We start from the raw sequence: 17,261 nt of genomic DNA, 5'->3' as shown, positions 1-17,261 counted from the left end.
AGCAGTCTCCCAGCTGATGCCTGGGCATACTTCAGTAAGCACAAGCCAGGGAGATAGTCAGGCTGTGGCCATTCTGTTTTGGGATGTAAGAAAATTCAGTGGTATGTCTGCAAACCATATTGTGATACTTGGCTGCTCATTGATAGAGAACTGTCTCTGGAGTGTATGATTTACTAATATAGTCATAGCCTAAGTGTCAAGTGTCAGCCTCCTCCTGATTTTAGTTTGGAAATTTTCAATGAAAGCAAAGGAATTTTTTACTAAGAATGAAGTAAAAGAGAAATACAGTTGTCTTCTCAAGGTAGAACATACTGACAGCTGCCTTTTCTGAAAAGGTATAAAGTTCTCATGCCTTTGAGGCAGATCTTCCAAGTTGCTTGGCTTGGGATGGGACAAAGGGGCATTTAGCACTTCTGTCAAGAAGAGCACTCCAGCTCTTAAGACAGACAGAAAAGAAGAACATAGTGATGATCTGTAAAAGATTATCTAAGAGCCTGACATCACACAGGAACTCTGTGGAAGAAACAAAGACAGAAAACAATTGCTGGGAGGCTGGAAGCAAAAAGGATAAGCAAAAAAATCAGTTGCCTTAAGCTTGAGATCAGCTTTTTTGTTCCAGAATTACCCTGCCTCATTCACTAGAGACCGTCTTATTTCCCTCGGGAAATGAGACTGCTACAAATAAGAGCCTCCTTCAGTATTCTGCCTTGATTTGATCTCAGCACAGCTTGGGAAGAATTGTATGTGGAATGTAATTAAACATTGTACTAAAGCAGACATACAAGAGAGCTCAATAACGTTATCCACACAATGTGGAAACAGGAATGTCACTCTGTTGGTACTGTTTTTCTTACTCGAGGCAACATTTGCTATGACTTGCACTCTTTTCCACAAGAGTCCCAGCATTCTTCAAAGTAACTTGATTATTGCAGGATTTTGAAAATACACTCTGATAAACAGGATTGCTCCGATGCTCGATCTAGGAGCTTCGTGTATCCTAGCTGTTCCATTAAGGAAAAATTCTAAATCTCCTTTAAAAGAAGCTTTACTCCCTTCCTTGGTCTTGCAGCCTCAGATATGTCACAAAAACATGGGACGTGTTGTTTTCTTTGTGCTGTTGGCACTACTGAACTATTGCTTACTGTAACTGTCAGGATGTAGTAGAGTATTTTCAGAGCATTTTTCTAAATCTCCTTGTGATTTGATTCAAACAGCGAAGCCAAAAGATATTAGACACAATCATGGTGAGATTTCCTTTGGAGCAGATTGCAAGATCCACCTGTTTGCTAAAGACTTTCTATCATTACGAGTAAAGATGAGGAAAAGCAAAAACGAAGCAATATTTCTTAGAATAAGAGATGGTTCGGGAGCCAAGTCTCTGGCGAGTTTGATTTGTGGAAGTCACAGTGAAAATCTGTCAGCTTATAACTTAGAGAAAAGTGTAGAAAAATATAGGATAACAGAATAACATTGACTATGGAAATATCAATTACTAGTCTTAAATTTTACAGTGTCTACTGTCATAGTCTTGATTCCATTTCCTTGTATAAAATCTGGGGATTTCTCTTGACTTTTAAATGAAATTTCAAATTAACAAAAATTTTTGCTTCTGTTAGCATATCTACGAGGTGACCTGCATTTTTTTTACCTAGTTCTGAGACATCTCAACACAGGATAGTGCAAGTCCTGCATTATGAGTGACAATTTTCATATTTTGCTGTTTTGGTTTGGTTTTTTTATGTGACAGTGGTAGATGACAATGAGAGGTAAATTCACACCCTGTGGAGATTTTATATAGTTGTGAAGCAGGTTATCAACCAAACTTTTCACCATTACCCATTAAGCCATTAAACATCACCCGTTTACTTTCTGAAATCATAGGTCCGAGAGAATGTATGTGCCTGTATAAAAATTCAGGAACTGCGAAACCCCATTTCTGGTCAATACCTTCTACCTTTTTGCAAAAGATTTAAAAAAAAAAAAAGATACAAAAGCAAGTAATATTCAGTGCCAAACCTTCTACAAATGCTGTCAGTCGGGTTAGGGCAGACGGGAGGGGAAGAGGGCATTTCTGGAATAAAAGGCGTGTTCTCACAGTATATACAGCTCCATGGTATCTTGTCTACTGAAGGGTGTGAAATAAGGAAGTCTAGTTTCTGCATCTTTTGGATGTTCTGGTGCATATTAAGAACTGCATTCATTACCAAGTAGTTCAGACCTAGCTAAGGATAAAGGTATCTTCACACCATCTTTCATCTTTACCTTCACTTTTCTGCACTTTGTCTTCCCAAAGGTGTCACTGAGTTCCAGCTGAGGAGTATCCCTTAGCAGTGGGGTTGTGGGGTTACATTTTTCAGCTTCTTGTCAGTGGCTTTACATGTCTCCTTTGTGTGCTGTGGCTTGCTCTATTACTGCCTTTGGCAAGTAGAGCTAGGTTACACTTGACTCCCATGCAGCAGCACAGGCACTGTAGGTAGCAAAAGGTACCTTAACTGCTTGCCAGTTGTCGAGTTAACTCGAGCAAATAAATTCCTTGTCAGGTCTGCGCTTCCTGCAAATTCAGCGTTCAGAAAAAGGTAATACTTTCCTCGGAAGCAGAAAAGAACTTCACTGAAACAATTTTTTCTTTTGTTCATATCGGTTACTTTTTCTTGGGTTAGCTACTATACGGTGTTGAGTATGCAAATCCAGAGACAAAATGTGGAAATGAAACTGTTTCTCTAAGTCTCTGGTTGCTAGGTTGTTATCTCGCTTGTTGACGAATATTCTGTTGTTGACAACTAAGCTATTAAACATTAGTTGAAAGGAAGAAAATAAATGCAAATTCTCTTTTAATTACTTGAAGAATTTTCCACATCACTCAGTACCATAATAGCTGCCTTCACCAACATGCATATCTTCATTAATACTCCTATAAAGTAAGGAAATACTATTATTCCCATTTTACCAATGAAATGTAACTAGAAAAGATAAAGTGACTTGTTGAAAGGTACATCAAGATAGTGATGGAAACAAGTTCAAAATTCTTGATTCTTGAGTCTCTATCCAGTTCCTTAACAATAAATATGCTTTCCTGTAACCAATTTTTATTCCTCCAACCTGTACTCTTCTCTCACAATTTCAGTATTTTAGCCAGTTCTTTAAGTTGCAACTGATATTTCTGGTGGTTGCACATTGGCTTATAATATATTTTTCAAACAGAAAAATTTAAAAAGTATAATAAATTTATAACAGAAAATCACAATTAAAATGGAAAATACCATTATAATGGATATGCTGTTATTTTCACCTGACATAAGTTTCTGCTTGAAAATATGCAGGGGCAGACAGATGTACATCAGAACATATTTTCCATTTCAGTTGTGAATATAATAGTTTAAGAGAAACTGACTATCTTCTCATAATTCTAAAAAAGTATATCCAGTACTGATATTTTCACACTGAGAGACAGATACAACATCATTAAATGATCATCGAACTTCAATATCCCAGGGCAAAAAGACCACATTAGTTGATCTGTGAGAAAGGTCTGTCTGTGAAGGGCATGCAATGATTTCTTTCAAAGCCAACTTTCACTCAGTGCTCTGTGAGAAAAGCAACAGTTCCTTTTTTCTGCATAGCTGGATATAGAACTTTCCCCAGTGCTCAGCTTTAAGTCTAAATCAAAGTTCCATGAATTCTGTTTTAGGTTTAGTATTTTGAATGTTTTAATGAATAACTTAGAATCATAGAACCATAGAATTGTTCAGGTTGGAAAAGACCCTTCAGATCATCAAGTCCAACCACTAAACCATGTCCCCAAGCACCACCTCTACACATCTTTTAAATACCTCCAGGAATGGTGACTCAACCACTTCCCTGGGCAGCCTGGTACAGTGATTGACAACCCTCTCCGTGAATAAATTTTTCTGAATATCCAACCTAAACTTCCCCTGGCACAACTTGAGGCCATTTTATCTCATCCTATCACTTGTTACTTGGGAGAAGAGACCAACACCCACCTGGCTACAACCTCCTTTCAGGTAGTTGTAGAGAGTGATGAGGTCTCCCCTCAGCCTCCTTTTCTCCAGGCTAAACAACCCCAGTTCCCTCAGCTGCCCCTCACAAGACTTGTGCTCTAGACCCTTCACCAGCTTCATTGCCCTTCTCTGGACACGCTCCAGCACCCCAATGTCCATATAGTGAGGGGCCCAAAACTGAACACAGCACTCGAGGTGCAGCCTCACCAGTGCCAAGTACAGGGGACAATCACTTCCCTAGTCCTGCTGGCCACACTATTCCTGATACAAGTCAGGAATCTGTTGGCCTCTTGGCCACCTGGACACACTGCTGGCTCATATTCAGCTGGCTATCGACTAACATGCCCTGATTCATTCCCATCAGGCAGCTTTCTAGCCACTCTTCCCCAAGCTGTTGGCATGGGGCTATTGTGATCAAAGCACAAAACTTGGCAGTTGGCCTTGTTGAATCTCGTACAGCTGGCCTTGGCCCATCCATACAGCCTGTCCAGATCCCTCTGTTGAGCCTTCCTACCCTCAAGCAGATCAACACACCCACACAACTTGGTCTGCAAACTTACTGAGGGTGCACTCGATCCCCTCATCCAGATCATTGACAAAGATAGTAAACAGAACTTTAAATAAATACGCATGAGTTATGTTCCTGCTGTCTTTTTATTCTGTGATTTCATCAGTGTTCTCTTTGCTGAATAATGACACAACTTCAACAGGGAGTAGTAGGCAGTGCAGCCTCCCTCCTACAGCACTCCACTGGGAAGGAACTGAATTCAAGTTTCCTGCTTTCTGGACCGAAGGGTCCTACTTTGGCTTGTTTTGAAAGAAAAGAATGACTCCTGGCTAGTATTTGAAAAATAATTATGCTTGTCCTTAGGAGATGGTACTGAGCTGTGCATCCCTGGTACTACATGCCTTTGGTCCCCGGTCAAGGATTCAGCTGCAGAAAAAGAAAGACTTTCGTAAAGATCTACCTTGATGGAGTCCTACTGATGAGCTATAGACAATTGCATTTAATTTTAAATACCCTTTATAAACATTTAGCTCTCTTCATAGAGACTATAAATTTAAAATTCCAGAACCTACTATCAAATGTTTAGGTTCCAGTATCCTTTAACAGGTCTAGCCCATCAGCTTTAGACAAAAGTGTGAAAGTCTCTGAACTTTCCAGACAACGGGTTTCTTTTCCTGCTCACTAAATCCAGTGAGTCAGTAAAATTAGGAAGCACATTTACATGAAGTATGACTCACTTTCTTAATTAAAAAGTTGGCAAAAATAATAGAGGACATGTCTTTTTGTAACATTCATTTTGAAAATTGTATTCAACTGCTGCCAAAATTTCTGTCATTACCGTTGGTTATTTAGTTCCATTAACAATATTTCTTTTGGTCTACCAGATCCTAAGGGCTTACTTTTCCAGTCACGTGGGAATGATGTGTTCAGGTAACTCTTCTTATGAACTGGAATAAGCCTAAGCCAGGTATGGAGTCCTCTAAATTTCATTTGGATCTGTAGTGGTTGTGACCAGCAGGTTGAGGGAGGTGATCCTGCTTGATGAAAGACATCGAGGTGTTGGAGAGAGTCCAGAGGAGGGCCACAAAAATGATTGGAGGGCTGGAGCACCTCTCCTGTGAGGACAGGCTGAGAGAGTTGGGATTGTTCAGCCTGGAGAAGAGATGGCTCTGGGGAGACCTTACTGTGACCTTTCAATAGATAAAAGGGGCTGTAGTGACAGCACAAGGGTCAACCATTTTAAACTGAAAGAGGGTAGATCTAGATTGAACATAAGGACATGATTTTTTACAATAAGGGTATTGAGACATTGGAAGAGATTGCTCAGAGAAGTTGTGGATGCCCCCTCCCTGGAAGTGTTCAAGGCCGAGTTGGATGGGGCTTTGGGCAACGTGGTCTAGTGGAGGGTGTCCCTGCCCATGGCAGGGGGGTTGGACACAGGGTGGTTGGACTGGATGATCTTTAAGGTCCCTTCCAACCCAAAACGTTCTGTGATTCTGTGATTTAGTAGCTTCCCAGCAGAACTGCCTGCATGTAGTTCTCACATAGCCAGAAGAGAACAGCCATCTTTAAAACTGAAGTTCCATATGTTTTTAAACCAAAAAATCCATGTACGGATGTGTCTTTGTCACTCAGACCTCTCTGTGTCTCCTCAGTATTGGCTTTAGAATAGCCTCTGACAATTGTATTAATGTTGAGTGCTACAATTGTCTTATTTTTACTGGAATTTGTCCAGGGCTTCACTCTGTGTTTTTCTTTCATAATGCAAATGTTGAAATGTTAGACAAACCTGAGGCTAAGAAAGAGCTAATGAAAGAAAACCAACGGAAGTGACTTGTTATTCTGCTACTTGCGTGCACACACAGATGATACCTACATACTTAATACACCTCATTTAGATGAAGATGCCCAGATGAAGAGAAATACAGCTTGCAAGACATAGGACATAATCCATAGTCTTTACACCACATTAGTGAGATTTCTGAAGAAGTAGTTTGTGGAAGAAGAAAAGGAGAAATTCAGGAGGAGATCAACAAAAAAAGGACCAGAGGTCTGGAAAACATGATCTACAAGGAAAGACTGAACAAATAAGGGTTTTTTAGATGAAAGAAGAGTGGATTATCAGGGGAAAGGAGTGTCAAACTTCAAGTAAAGGACTTCAGTGAAGATCAAGGAAATAATTTGTTCTCTATGTCTATGATGTATGTATGCAATGAGATGTAAGGGCTTAAATTACATCAGAAAATTCAGGTTAGACACCATGGAAGTTTTCTAACCAGAAGAAAAAAAAGGGATGAAAAAGCTGCCTGTGGAAGGTCATGGCATCTCTGCCTTTGAAGAACTTTAAGAACAGGTTGGAGAGATGTCTGCCAGGAATAATCCGGGTATAGGTGATCCTGCTTTGGTGTAGAATAGTGAAATAGAGGAACTTAAGGTCTTTTGTAGTTGCTGTGATTCTGTAAGACTAGTAACAATAATAATTATTTTTGTAGACTTCACTTGTCCTTTCCAGACAGTCTCTGATGCTGAGAACACAAAATTCTCAAAGGGATAAGCAGAGATTTTTATGGTACTGGCAAAAAAAATTAAATTTGATGAAGTCATTGCTAAGAAACCAGGAGAGAAACTCAGAAGGCTGAGTGACATGAGATGACTGTGCTTATTTTATAGGGAAGGAAATCAAAGAACAGCTCCATCCTCTGGCTACAGGGGAATGTGACTGGATATAGGAAAGGCAGTTATTCCCATGGAGAAGGGCAAGTGTCCCTTTGAAAAGGGACTTAGTGAAATGAATTTAGAGTGGAGGCTGAGTCATTCACTGGGTACTGGCCATTTGCTTTGGGTTCTGATCTTAGGAAACTGCAAGCGCTCTTGCAAATAAATGTGGATATCAGGATTCCAGCATACCAGTACCCCAGAATGCTAACATGCTAGCACAGAGAAAAAAACAGTGGCCCGAAGGAAACATAAGTGAAAAAATATTTTATACAAAAGGTCTTGATTTTACTTGATGAGAAACTGAATAATTAAAAGCTAACTTTTAATTGCATTGCTGCAGACTTTCTTTCAGTGAATGAATATCATGTTGATGTACGGGAAGCCCAGAAGGAAAAGCAGCAGCAGCACCTATGTGCAGTGTTCCCAGCGGAGGGAGGGCTTCTGGCACAGTTTCAGCAGACTCCTGAGATTCATAGTGGGGCTGGAAGCCCTGCCACACTGGCTTGGTATCAGCACACTCCTGTCCGACGTGGAGGCAAGATGCTTCGGACGGCTAATGAACGGTCTTGCACAGTTGTGACAGGCAGGGACTCTAGAACCTAGAGCTCTCCACTCCCTGAAGAAACCCATCGGGAGCACTGGCTCCCACTGTGAACGCAGACTTCTCCTCTCCCCTGATCAGTAGTATACCTGCCTTCAAGATGAAAAATGGTGGTACGCTGTACAGCTCCATGGGGTAGTCACAACAATAACAATGATCAGTAGAGAGGAGCTCTAAGTAGCTAGGAAGGGACAAACTAGTTTTCCTGTTTGCTAAAACATAGAACACTTGGTTCAGTTTGTGAACTTTGCTAAAAGAAAATGATACAAAAGCTGTTGCTAAAATGCCAGCAGAGACTTCAAGCAGTTCTTAGCTCATTACCCATATGCTCACCCATACTGGCGATAACTTTATCTCATGGTGGGAAGCATTGCTTTATTTTCATGGCAGGAGTTCTGCATAGACCCAAATTTTCATTTTTTCAGAATGTCTTGGGAGGATGTTGTCACTGATTTCATAACATCTATGAACCATCCCTAAAGATAGGAGTTTGGGCCTGTTTCATGGAAATTCATAGCATGCACAAATTTTAGGCATGTAAATAAAAAGTGAAGGTGCTTTACATGTTGGAAAACCAGATTCAAGTACTAGATGATTATGTAAAACTGTATATAGTATGGAGGGCAGAAGGAACTTCCTACCATTAGGAATGATAGGAACATATGTGAAATGTTCTTTGACATGTGTAAGAGGTACAGTAAGAGTCAGATTTCCAACCAGTGCCAGACCTGGTGCTCAGCATTTAATCTATTGGTATTAAGTATCGCTATTGATGGAGCATTTCCAATTTCTGGGGAAGCTTATTTAACATTGTTGAAGCTATTCTAAAATAAATTGAGAAATCTGTGACAGCTGGTCAAATTTATCCTATGTGTACTTCACTGAAATGAATCTGGCCCAGATAGTATTTTCAATTTCTCTTGAAAGTGTGACCACAATGCACAAGCTGGAATGGAGAAAAAAAATCAAGATGTCAATCAGTTTCTAATATTATAGTGAATAGGTCTGACCTGTGAGACACCACTATAAATGTAGAAGGCATGATACTAAGGAATTTGGGAATCTTGTCAAAATTAGATGTAATAGCTTGATTTATTACTAAGCAGTAGGAAAATTTGTTTAATCGAATCACATTTAGTTGTTATTTTTCTGTTATTAAGAAATGTATTTCACCTTGTGCTGCATTGTGGAAAATGGTCTTCAGAATCACAAAGCATTTTTTTTTTTTTCTTGACATGATTTGATAATTACAGACTGGGGCCACATAGCTTTAGGCAAGATGTACCTTTAAAGCATGAATTTGTCAGGGCTTTGAGAGGCCTAGTAGGCTGTAATGATCCTTGCCTGGAGCCTCCACCCCACCACTGCCCGAGAGCTCCATGTCAGCTCAGGTCTGGGCATCCAGTCCTGGCCCCGGCTGTGCTGTGGATGGGCCTCTGCCCAGCCGTGTGTCTGGTCCTGCCTCCTGGATGGATCTTGGACCCTTGCTACAGCCTTGTCTCCTGTACTGTCTTTGTCCTTAATCTCCTGATGGTCCCTGGATGGACCTGATTCATGTCCTCACTATGTCTGGGACTGTCCTTGCTCCCAGTTTCCAGCGCTGCTGCACAGATGCTGTGGGGCTGTGCCCTGGTCAGCCGGCAGTCACCCTCAGCTCCCAGGTCACCTTCCTTAGGGAACAGCCCCATCTCTCGCTGTTCCCTGGCTATAAATTTCTCTGCCTGTAAAACCTGAGTGTTTTGCAAAACTCTTTTTTTTTTTTTCCCCAGTCCTGTCCTAGTTAATTTTAAAGAATTCTGCTGTTACTTCAGACATTTTGCACAGTAGTTCAGTTAACATTAGGTTATAATTAGGACTGACTCGTAGAGCTTTAGTATCTATCAAGGCTTAACACTTTTTTCCTGAGCCACATGCAGCATCTTGCCTCTGAAGTTCTGCTCATCTCTGTGCTGTTGACATTCATGCTCTACCATAGTAGGTGCTTTGCAAGTAAATAGACAAACGACTGTTAGACATGTGTGCCTATTTTCATGGCAAATACTTAGAATCAGAGACTCATGGAAAAAGCAGTTTGGAAGGGAGAATGGAAGGTTATCTAGTTAAGACTCCTGCTCAAAGCAGAGTTGTCTTTGAAGGTAGATGCAGTTTGTTCAGGGCTGTCTAGCAGAGTTCTGAGTACCTCCAAGGATGGAGATTCCACAATTTCTGTGGGCAGCCTGTTCAGGTTACCCTCACTGTGGATTTTTTTTCCTCATATGTGACAGGAATTTGCTTTATTGCAGCTTGCATCCTCTCTTGTCCTTTCATTGTGCAACTCTGAGAAGACTCTAGCTCCATCTTCTCTATAAACACCCTTTCAGAAATGGAAGACTGCTACTAGGTCCCCTCTGCAGCTTTCTCTTCTCCAAGCTGAACAAATGCAGTTCCTTCAGCATATCTTTGTATATCAACTGCTGCAGACCTTTAACCGTCGCAGGAACCTGCTGCTGGGCTTGCTCTGATTTGTCCTTGTCACTGTTGCGCTGGGGGCCAAAAGTGAAACCGCAGTATTCCAGATGCAGCTGCACAAGTGCTGAGTACAGGAGAATAACAACTTCCTTTGACCTGCTGACTACACTTTTGCTCATACAGTCCAGTATGTGGCTGTATTTGATTTATATATGCAGCATTTGATCTATACATGCAGCAGAAGGCCGAGTGTGGCCGCAGTTAAGCTCAGGGCACTGCAAAGCATCTCAGTATTTCCCCTTTCTGACTGAGCCTGAGGACTGCACTGAACAGGGGTAAGGGATCTGATTTGTGTGTGGGCGAGGCTGCAACTTGCCTTCATATCCATCCATCCATCCATCTGCCAATTCTTTAATTCTTTTTTTTTTTTTTTTTAAGAAATAGGGACTACATGAGTGAGCCTCTCTGCTTACTACTTTGAAACTCCGCGCTTCACATTCCTCGTTCTGCAGAATGTGCAAATGATGGCCATTCCAAGTACTTGCAAGCTCAACGGATCATCAGCTTGCTGTGAAAAGCCCTACGCTTTGCTAGGGCTTTTTATAAGAAGTGTTTAGTAACAATTTCCCCTGACTCTGGTGAGAACAGTTTACGTAAGACAGTGGTGAGGGTCTGGCCAATATCAACAGGAACATTCAGGTCATTGCACTAACAGATATGTTAGCATCTTGTGAGCAGAAAAGTTGCTTGTTCCAAAGTATCCCAGAGTTTTAGCCTCCATACTTGGCATACTGCCAAGCCTATTTTTTTTTTTTTTTAAAGGCATATATGAGCAGAGTGGCTTTGGAGAGCTTTAGGGCAGAATTTGGTTTTGTTTTGAATATGTTTGTTATGATGGTTACCTGTAAAAGAGGTATGGAGAGAAAAAGAATTGCTATTGTGAGTTCATAGCTGCTAATGTATTAGTAAAAGCACTGCAGTGCAGGGAGAATCTGTCCTTTTAGTATATTGATTGAAATACCGAGGAAGAGAGAAAGGGAAAAGGAGTATACATGGAACTGTATTTCATTCTGTTACGGTCTGCCATTACAGAGATCACTGATTCCATTGTATGCCATATTCAGCCACAAAACAGAGATGTGTGCATGATGCTGAACTGTATTTGCAGTTTTTGTGCTCTTACTGGACAAACCCCTGAAAAATGCTAAGCATCTATAAACTCCTAAGAGAGAGACAGCAGCCGAGGGAAATAATCTTCCTCTTCACCTGAAGAGAACTGAACACTCCTCTGTATTTACATCTCAAACATACAGTGAATGTGTGTTTCCTTTTCAGTACTTAAGTTGGCCTTTATTGAAGTACTCGGCTGTTGTCGAGTGAAATTTATGACATTACTGAGGGTTTGAAGCCAGAAATATTTGTGCCTGTATGACAACACGGTGTGGATCTATCCTTTTTACAAATCGGTACACTGCAGCATGGAGAACTGAACTGGCTCGTTCAAGACAGTAGAATGGAGAGAGATGCTCGGTGCTGACATGCTTTTCACTGTAACTGCCTCTCTCTGCGAGCTGTCAAAGGTCTACACGACAAAAAGCAAGAATGTGGATTCTCTTATCACTGCCCCAGGGATCAAGAGTGCTTCAGAGCCCTGAACAAAGAAAATAACATCAGAAACCTGCTCATTTTGCAAGCCAAATGATAAATCTGTCTCATGTCAGAAATAGGATTCAAAGGAACTGCATTATTTCTTTATTTATTGCTATTTTTAATATAAATACCAATGGAAAAAAATAAGCTGAAGAGTCAGTTCGGCTAAGGAGAAGAACTTGCAACCTGGTTAATATTGACTTTTCTAACAGAAGTGTTATGAAGGATTTGGGGTTTCTGGGCTAATGAAAACAATTTTGAGGTCTACTTCCTTTTTATCTCTAGCCTTATCCTCTTGAAGGCAGTACATTGGCTACTCAGTTCAAGTCTGGAGATGTACTTAAGACAAGGAGCAGTGTTTAAATGTTTGTATAATTTATCTCACTTATAAAAAGCAGTGGCCAGAAGAAGAAATTACTGACGCAGTGAGTGTTCTTTACATCCTCTTCAGCTTCTATGCAAACATCTCTAAAATTAAGGTCATAAAAATAGTTAAATATCACACTCGAAAAGGCATCCCAGTGGAGCAACTGTAGTGGGTAGCTTTTCTACTGTATGCTTTTCTTATGCTTTTACTGTAATGCTGATATCTGGATTAGGTACAGTTGTCCAGCTGAAGTCTTACCAAAGCAGAATAGAACAGAAATATTACTTCTTTATGTCTTTAGAGGCATAGTTCTGTTTATTTATGCCACTATGGCTTCCCTCCACTAGCCTGGCACATCTGATTTTTCATCTTAATATTGGCTTCAGTGCTAAACCTTTTTTTGAAAGAGTATGTACTCAGTTATCCCCATACCTGTATTTTTGCAAATTATTATTACTCCTGAAAAGTAATATTCTGCACTTGTACCTATGTTTTGAGACCACTTCTGCAATTTGTCAAATTCATTTTGGATTATAGCTCTGCCCTGCAATAGAATTCTTCAGCTTTATGAAGTCTGCACGTCTAGGAAGCCTATTCTGTCCCTTGAATAGAGCTAGAGCCAGGAAAGACTGCTTCAAAGTTTTAGTCAATACATCCTCTTAGCTGATACGATACAGTGTATATAAAAGTCTTGGCCTAAAAACTGTGTATTTTTAGTATTAAAATTATTAAGAAACTCAACACAAAATTGGATATGTCAAAACCAGAGACAATGTATATTGCTCTTATACTCAGGGTATATAATATTTTAAACAAATGTCAATATTCATGGTAGGAATTTCCTGTATCTTGATTATTTTCATGCCAGGTATTTGGCCTGATCATAAAAATATTTTCAAAAATACTTAGGACTGATTTTGGCTCTCAGACACACTTCTGCAAAGCTGGAGGAATTCCCACTTAGCTAATAGGGTTACTGGAAATTTAACATTGCTGGAACTGCGAGCTAGTGCCTGCATTTACTGGAGTATGTAGCAATCTTCCCACGGATTTCATTAGACTTTGATTTGCAGCCTCCAAATCTTAAAGATGTTCTTTTTATATGTTAGTGTATTCAGAATATTTTGTTGTGATGGATGTCATGTACACCATCTATTTTTTAATGTCCAAACAAATATTTACCTTTAAAAAGGACAAGTGATGTCATTTTGTTGTTGTTAACACAAAGTCCTGGGTAGAGAAAGTTCCCTGTATAGAAAAAGATGATGTTATCTGGGGTTTTGTTGTGGTTTTTTTTTAAAATATAATTAATTCTTGAATGGAGTTGTTCTGTAGAAATTGAACATAGGGACCAAGATCACTGAAGGAAGGCCTGCCTTGTGTAGTGTTTGACTGCCAGGAGCTAGTACTGGCATATATGTATGGATAAAAGCAGCCTCTCTGGCTACATCTATATTCATAATTTAAGTCATACCAGAGTATAACCTTGGGTATGGGAACTAGATCCTCTCTATTGTTAAATTATTGGAATGGTTTTTTGCAAGGTGTGAACCAAGTAGCATTCGGCAATTCCTGGGCACAATTTCAGAGTTAGCACAGGTCATTCCAAATGAGAAATTGGTGTGGGGATGTTGCGCTCTGCAAGGTAAGAGAGTTTGGTGTTGTGGGCATAGGCTGGAGGTGCTGATGGCCATAGATTAGTCTTGGACACATGCTTCTTAGCATAAAACACCTTAAAATAGCAAAGCCCTGAATGTGTACTGTGGCTCTGTAGAAACACTATCAACAGTTGGGTTCAACTGAAAATATGGCTTCCTGAAGTTAGGTACATAAACTTTGTCTGTGTTAGTAAACTCTATAGGGACTGGACACAGTCCCATGGTGACACATCTAATGCTTTCCCGAACAGTATTTGGGTACGGTTCAGGGAACATCACAGGCCATTCCATCACATCCCACTAGCTAAGACCTTATTTTAAACTGGAAAAGAGGTTCTCCATGTGGGTGTGAAGCTCACTGTATGGTTTTTGTCTCTGGACTCATTTTGTTTACTAGCACAGATGTCTTCTTTTGTTTCAGGTACGCAAATTCATGTTTAAGTATCTAACATAAGCTCTTAGCTACCTTGCAACAGAAACTGGCATTGAACTTTAGGGTGAATTAGAATACTGGGTTCATTAAACCTGTATAATTATTGTAATGCAATACTTGGTGCACTTCCTCAATATAAAGCAGCTTCTGCCTCTCACCAAACAGTTCGATCACTCTTCAGGCAAGTGGACTGCCAAACCTGGGGAATGACTTCATTTTGAGCAGGTTTATCTTTATGTCTGGGATTAATTAAAATTGACTTCTCTGTATGTAGAAATGGAAATTATTCTAGTAAGACAAGCACTACATTAAAACATCACCCAGAGGTGATGTAACTGCTAAAATAAATTAGTAGAGTCACAGTAAGATTTGCAGAAGGACTTGGTTATCGTTTCCCTGATGCTCAGCTTTGGGGACTTGTTCTCTGCAGTCCTTACTTGTAGACAAAGTGCCTTCCACCCTGTATTTATGAGTATTCATGTTGATAAGGAAATTACACAAAAATGTAAGTGTTTGTGGACTGCATTTTTGTTGTTATGGCACCTCGGGAGTGTTGAGGTCCCGCATTCCTTTTGCATGTTGCACTGTAGCTCAAGTATTAGCCACAGCCGCAACCAGGTGTCAGAGGGAGGATCAGAGAGATAACCTCTTGTGAGAAATACTGTGAGCACAGATCAGCTCCTGGCATTTCAGCATGAGTTGCTGTATCTTATTTCTATTTTTAACTCAGTTCTGTGAGGGTGTAAACTTACTAAGGCAGGGGACTTGAGGAAAGAGAGAGCTAATTGCAAACTATAGAGGGAAGAAACCTTCCCTTTATACATCTGTATGCACTAAAGCTTTCTGAGGCACTAGATTAGCTGCACAAGAAGGGTTAGCTAGAAGAATACTCTAGATGCTGATGTGAGCAGTTGCATGAACTATTTCTGCCCTCGTGCTGAATTCCCTTACCTGTACCACTACCATTGCAATTCCTTCAAAAATGCAACAGGACTTGACCTGGCCTAGTCTGCCAGTATGTTCCAAATCTGAGGCTTCTGAGGACTCTCTGCTTATTTTGGGGTAATTTTTGTGATTTAACAAAATGGAAACAGTGTGTTTTGTCTTCAGTCTTTTTCAACTTGCAGAAATAATCGTAGGTGGGCTGGTAGGGATTCAAAGAAAATCTGGAGGTGTTTAATTTCCCACTTTAGGTACTTCCTTTTGCAGTCAGGTGTGGTTTGCTATCAGTGGTGCATAGTTATATATTTTAGAGAGTGTCATGCAAAGCACATAGGAAGCCAACCTGACATTTGTCATCACTAAGTAATACCTATATTTCAAACAGGGAACTTAGAGGCAAGGATCATCATTTTTGTTCTGTTTTTGTACAAAAGGGCCCTGATTTATGACTGTGATGTCTGTGCTGGCACTGTAAAGGCAAATAAAATAGGCTTGCCTGTTACTGTTAACAAAGGCTTACAGCTGAAGTTGAAATTATTATTTTATTGGTCACAGTCAGTGATCACACTGATTTCAGCTGTGGGAGATGAAAATGTCCCTTTTACCCTGAAAACTTTTGTTATAATTTCAGGCTAGTGCTATTTCCACTATAACATTGAGGCTGAATTATGTGGCTAATAGCGATACATCCTGATGTGAGGGTAACTGCAAGGAGCATCTGCAATATAACCAATTTTCTAAGTTACTTGTTTGTAATATTTTATGATGGTAGAAAAGAAAGAATCATTATGATAACATGGTCACCGATGAGGAAAACACAGCACAGTGCTACTTCTTTTGCTGAGCAGAAAAGAAAGTGTGGAGTCTGGCAAAGAACAGGGAACATATATCCTTACTGCAAGCTCATTTTCTTATATTAATAGGAATTTTCCATTGTTTTGTTTAACATAAACCCAGGTTGTTTATTTGCTTTTAATTTCAGAGAGTTTTGGTGCATTGCAGTCACAGTGCACCCCACTGAGATAACCTAGAAGAGCATTATGTTTTCATGCACAAGGAACAAATCATGCTCTCGCAGGCTATAGCTTCTTTAATTTCAATTAAGGAAAGCGACAAGAAAGACCAGAAAATAAAACTCCGTGAGAGAACACAGGAAGAATGTCTCTTTTATTACATATTATAGAAAGCAAAACCTGGCATAGAGAAAAAAAACAGCAATTTGGAGGTGGAAACACAGATGTGTTTAGTATTCCTTATGTTTAAACTGTATGCAAGAACTCCCATCAAAAGGAAGGGTTAGGAGTCCACAGGACTATCACAATGTTTCATGGCACTATTGAACAACACTAATTTTAGGTAGTTATTCATTCAGGGACAGGATTTGGAACAGGGAGAAGATTTATCACTCAGAATCTGCTAAAAGCTTTCAAAACAAAAAAGCCCTCCTCACCACTTCTATTTTAATGGCATATCCTCAAATGCACCAACTCAAAACTTGTATCCACACGATCACATGAGATTAGAGAAAGCTCTTGCAGGGAAAAAGTTTCAACTATATGTCCCAAGTCTCAAAATTCAGATAGCAAATATAAAAAAGGCAAGAAACAAAGTACTATTTTGAAAATACCATGATTTTAAGCTACTCACTCAAGCACTTTATCGTACTTCTTATGACTTGGAGTAGCTGGGGATAAACAGCCTAATTCAGGATTCAATGCTTGTTAAAATTTAAAGAAGACCTGTAGGGGTTTTTTCCTAAAATTCTTACCAATGTGAAGGGTGCACTGGTCAGCAAATGTCCCATGGGGAAGGTCATTCCCATCTGACAGTCCCTGTTGTTAGCTCCAAAAGGTCTCTGCCTTGTCCGGAGTACCCTGAGCTTGTCCTGGCGCCCTGCAGAGGTGAACCAGTCACCCC

This window comes from Balearica regulorum, chromosome 3, assembly GCF_011004875.1.
Source record: "Balearica regulorum gibbericeps isolate bBalReg1 chromosome 3, bBalReg1.pri, whole genome shotgun sequence".
Taxonomy (NCBI): Eukaryota; Metazoa; Chordata; class Aves; order Gruiformes; family Gruidae; genus Balearica; species Balearica regulorum.
Note: the sequence above shows the minus strand (reverse complement) of the source record.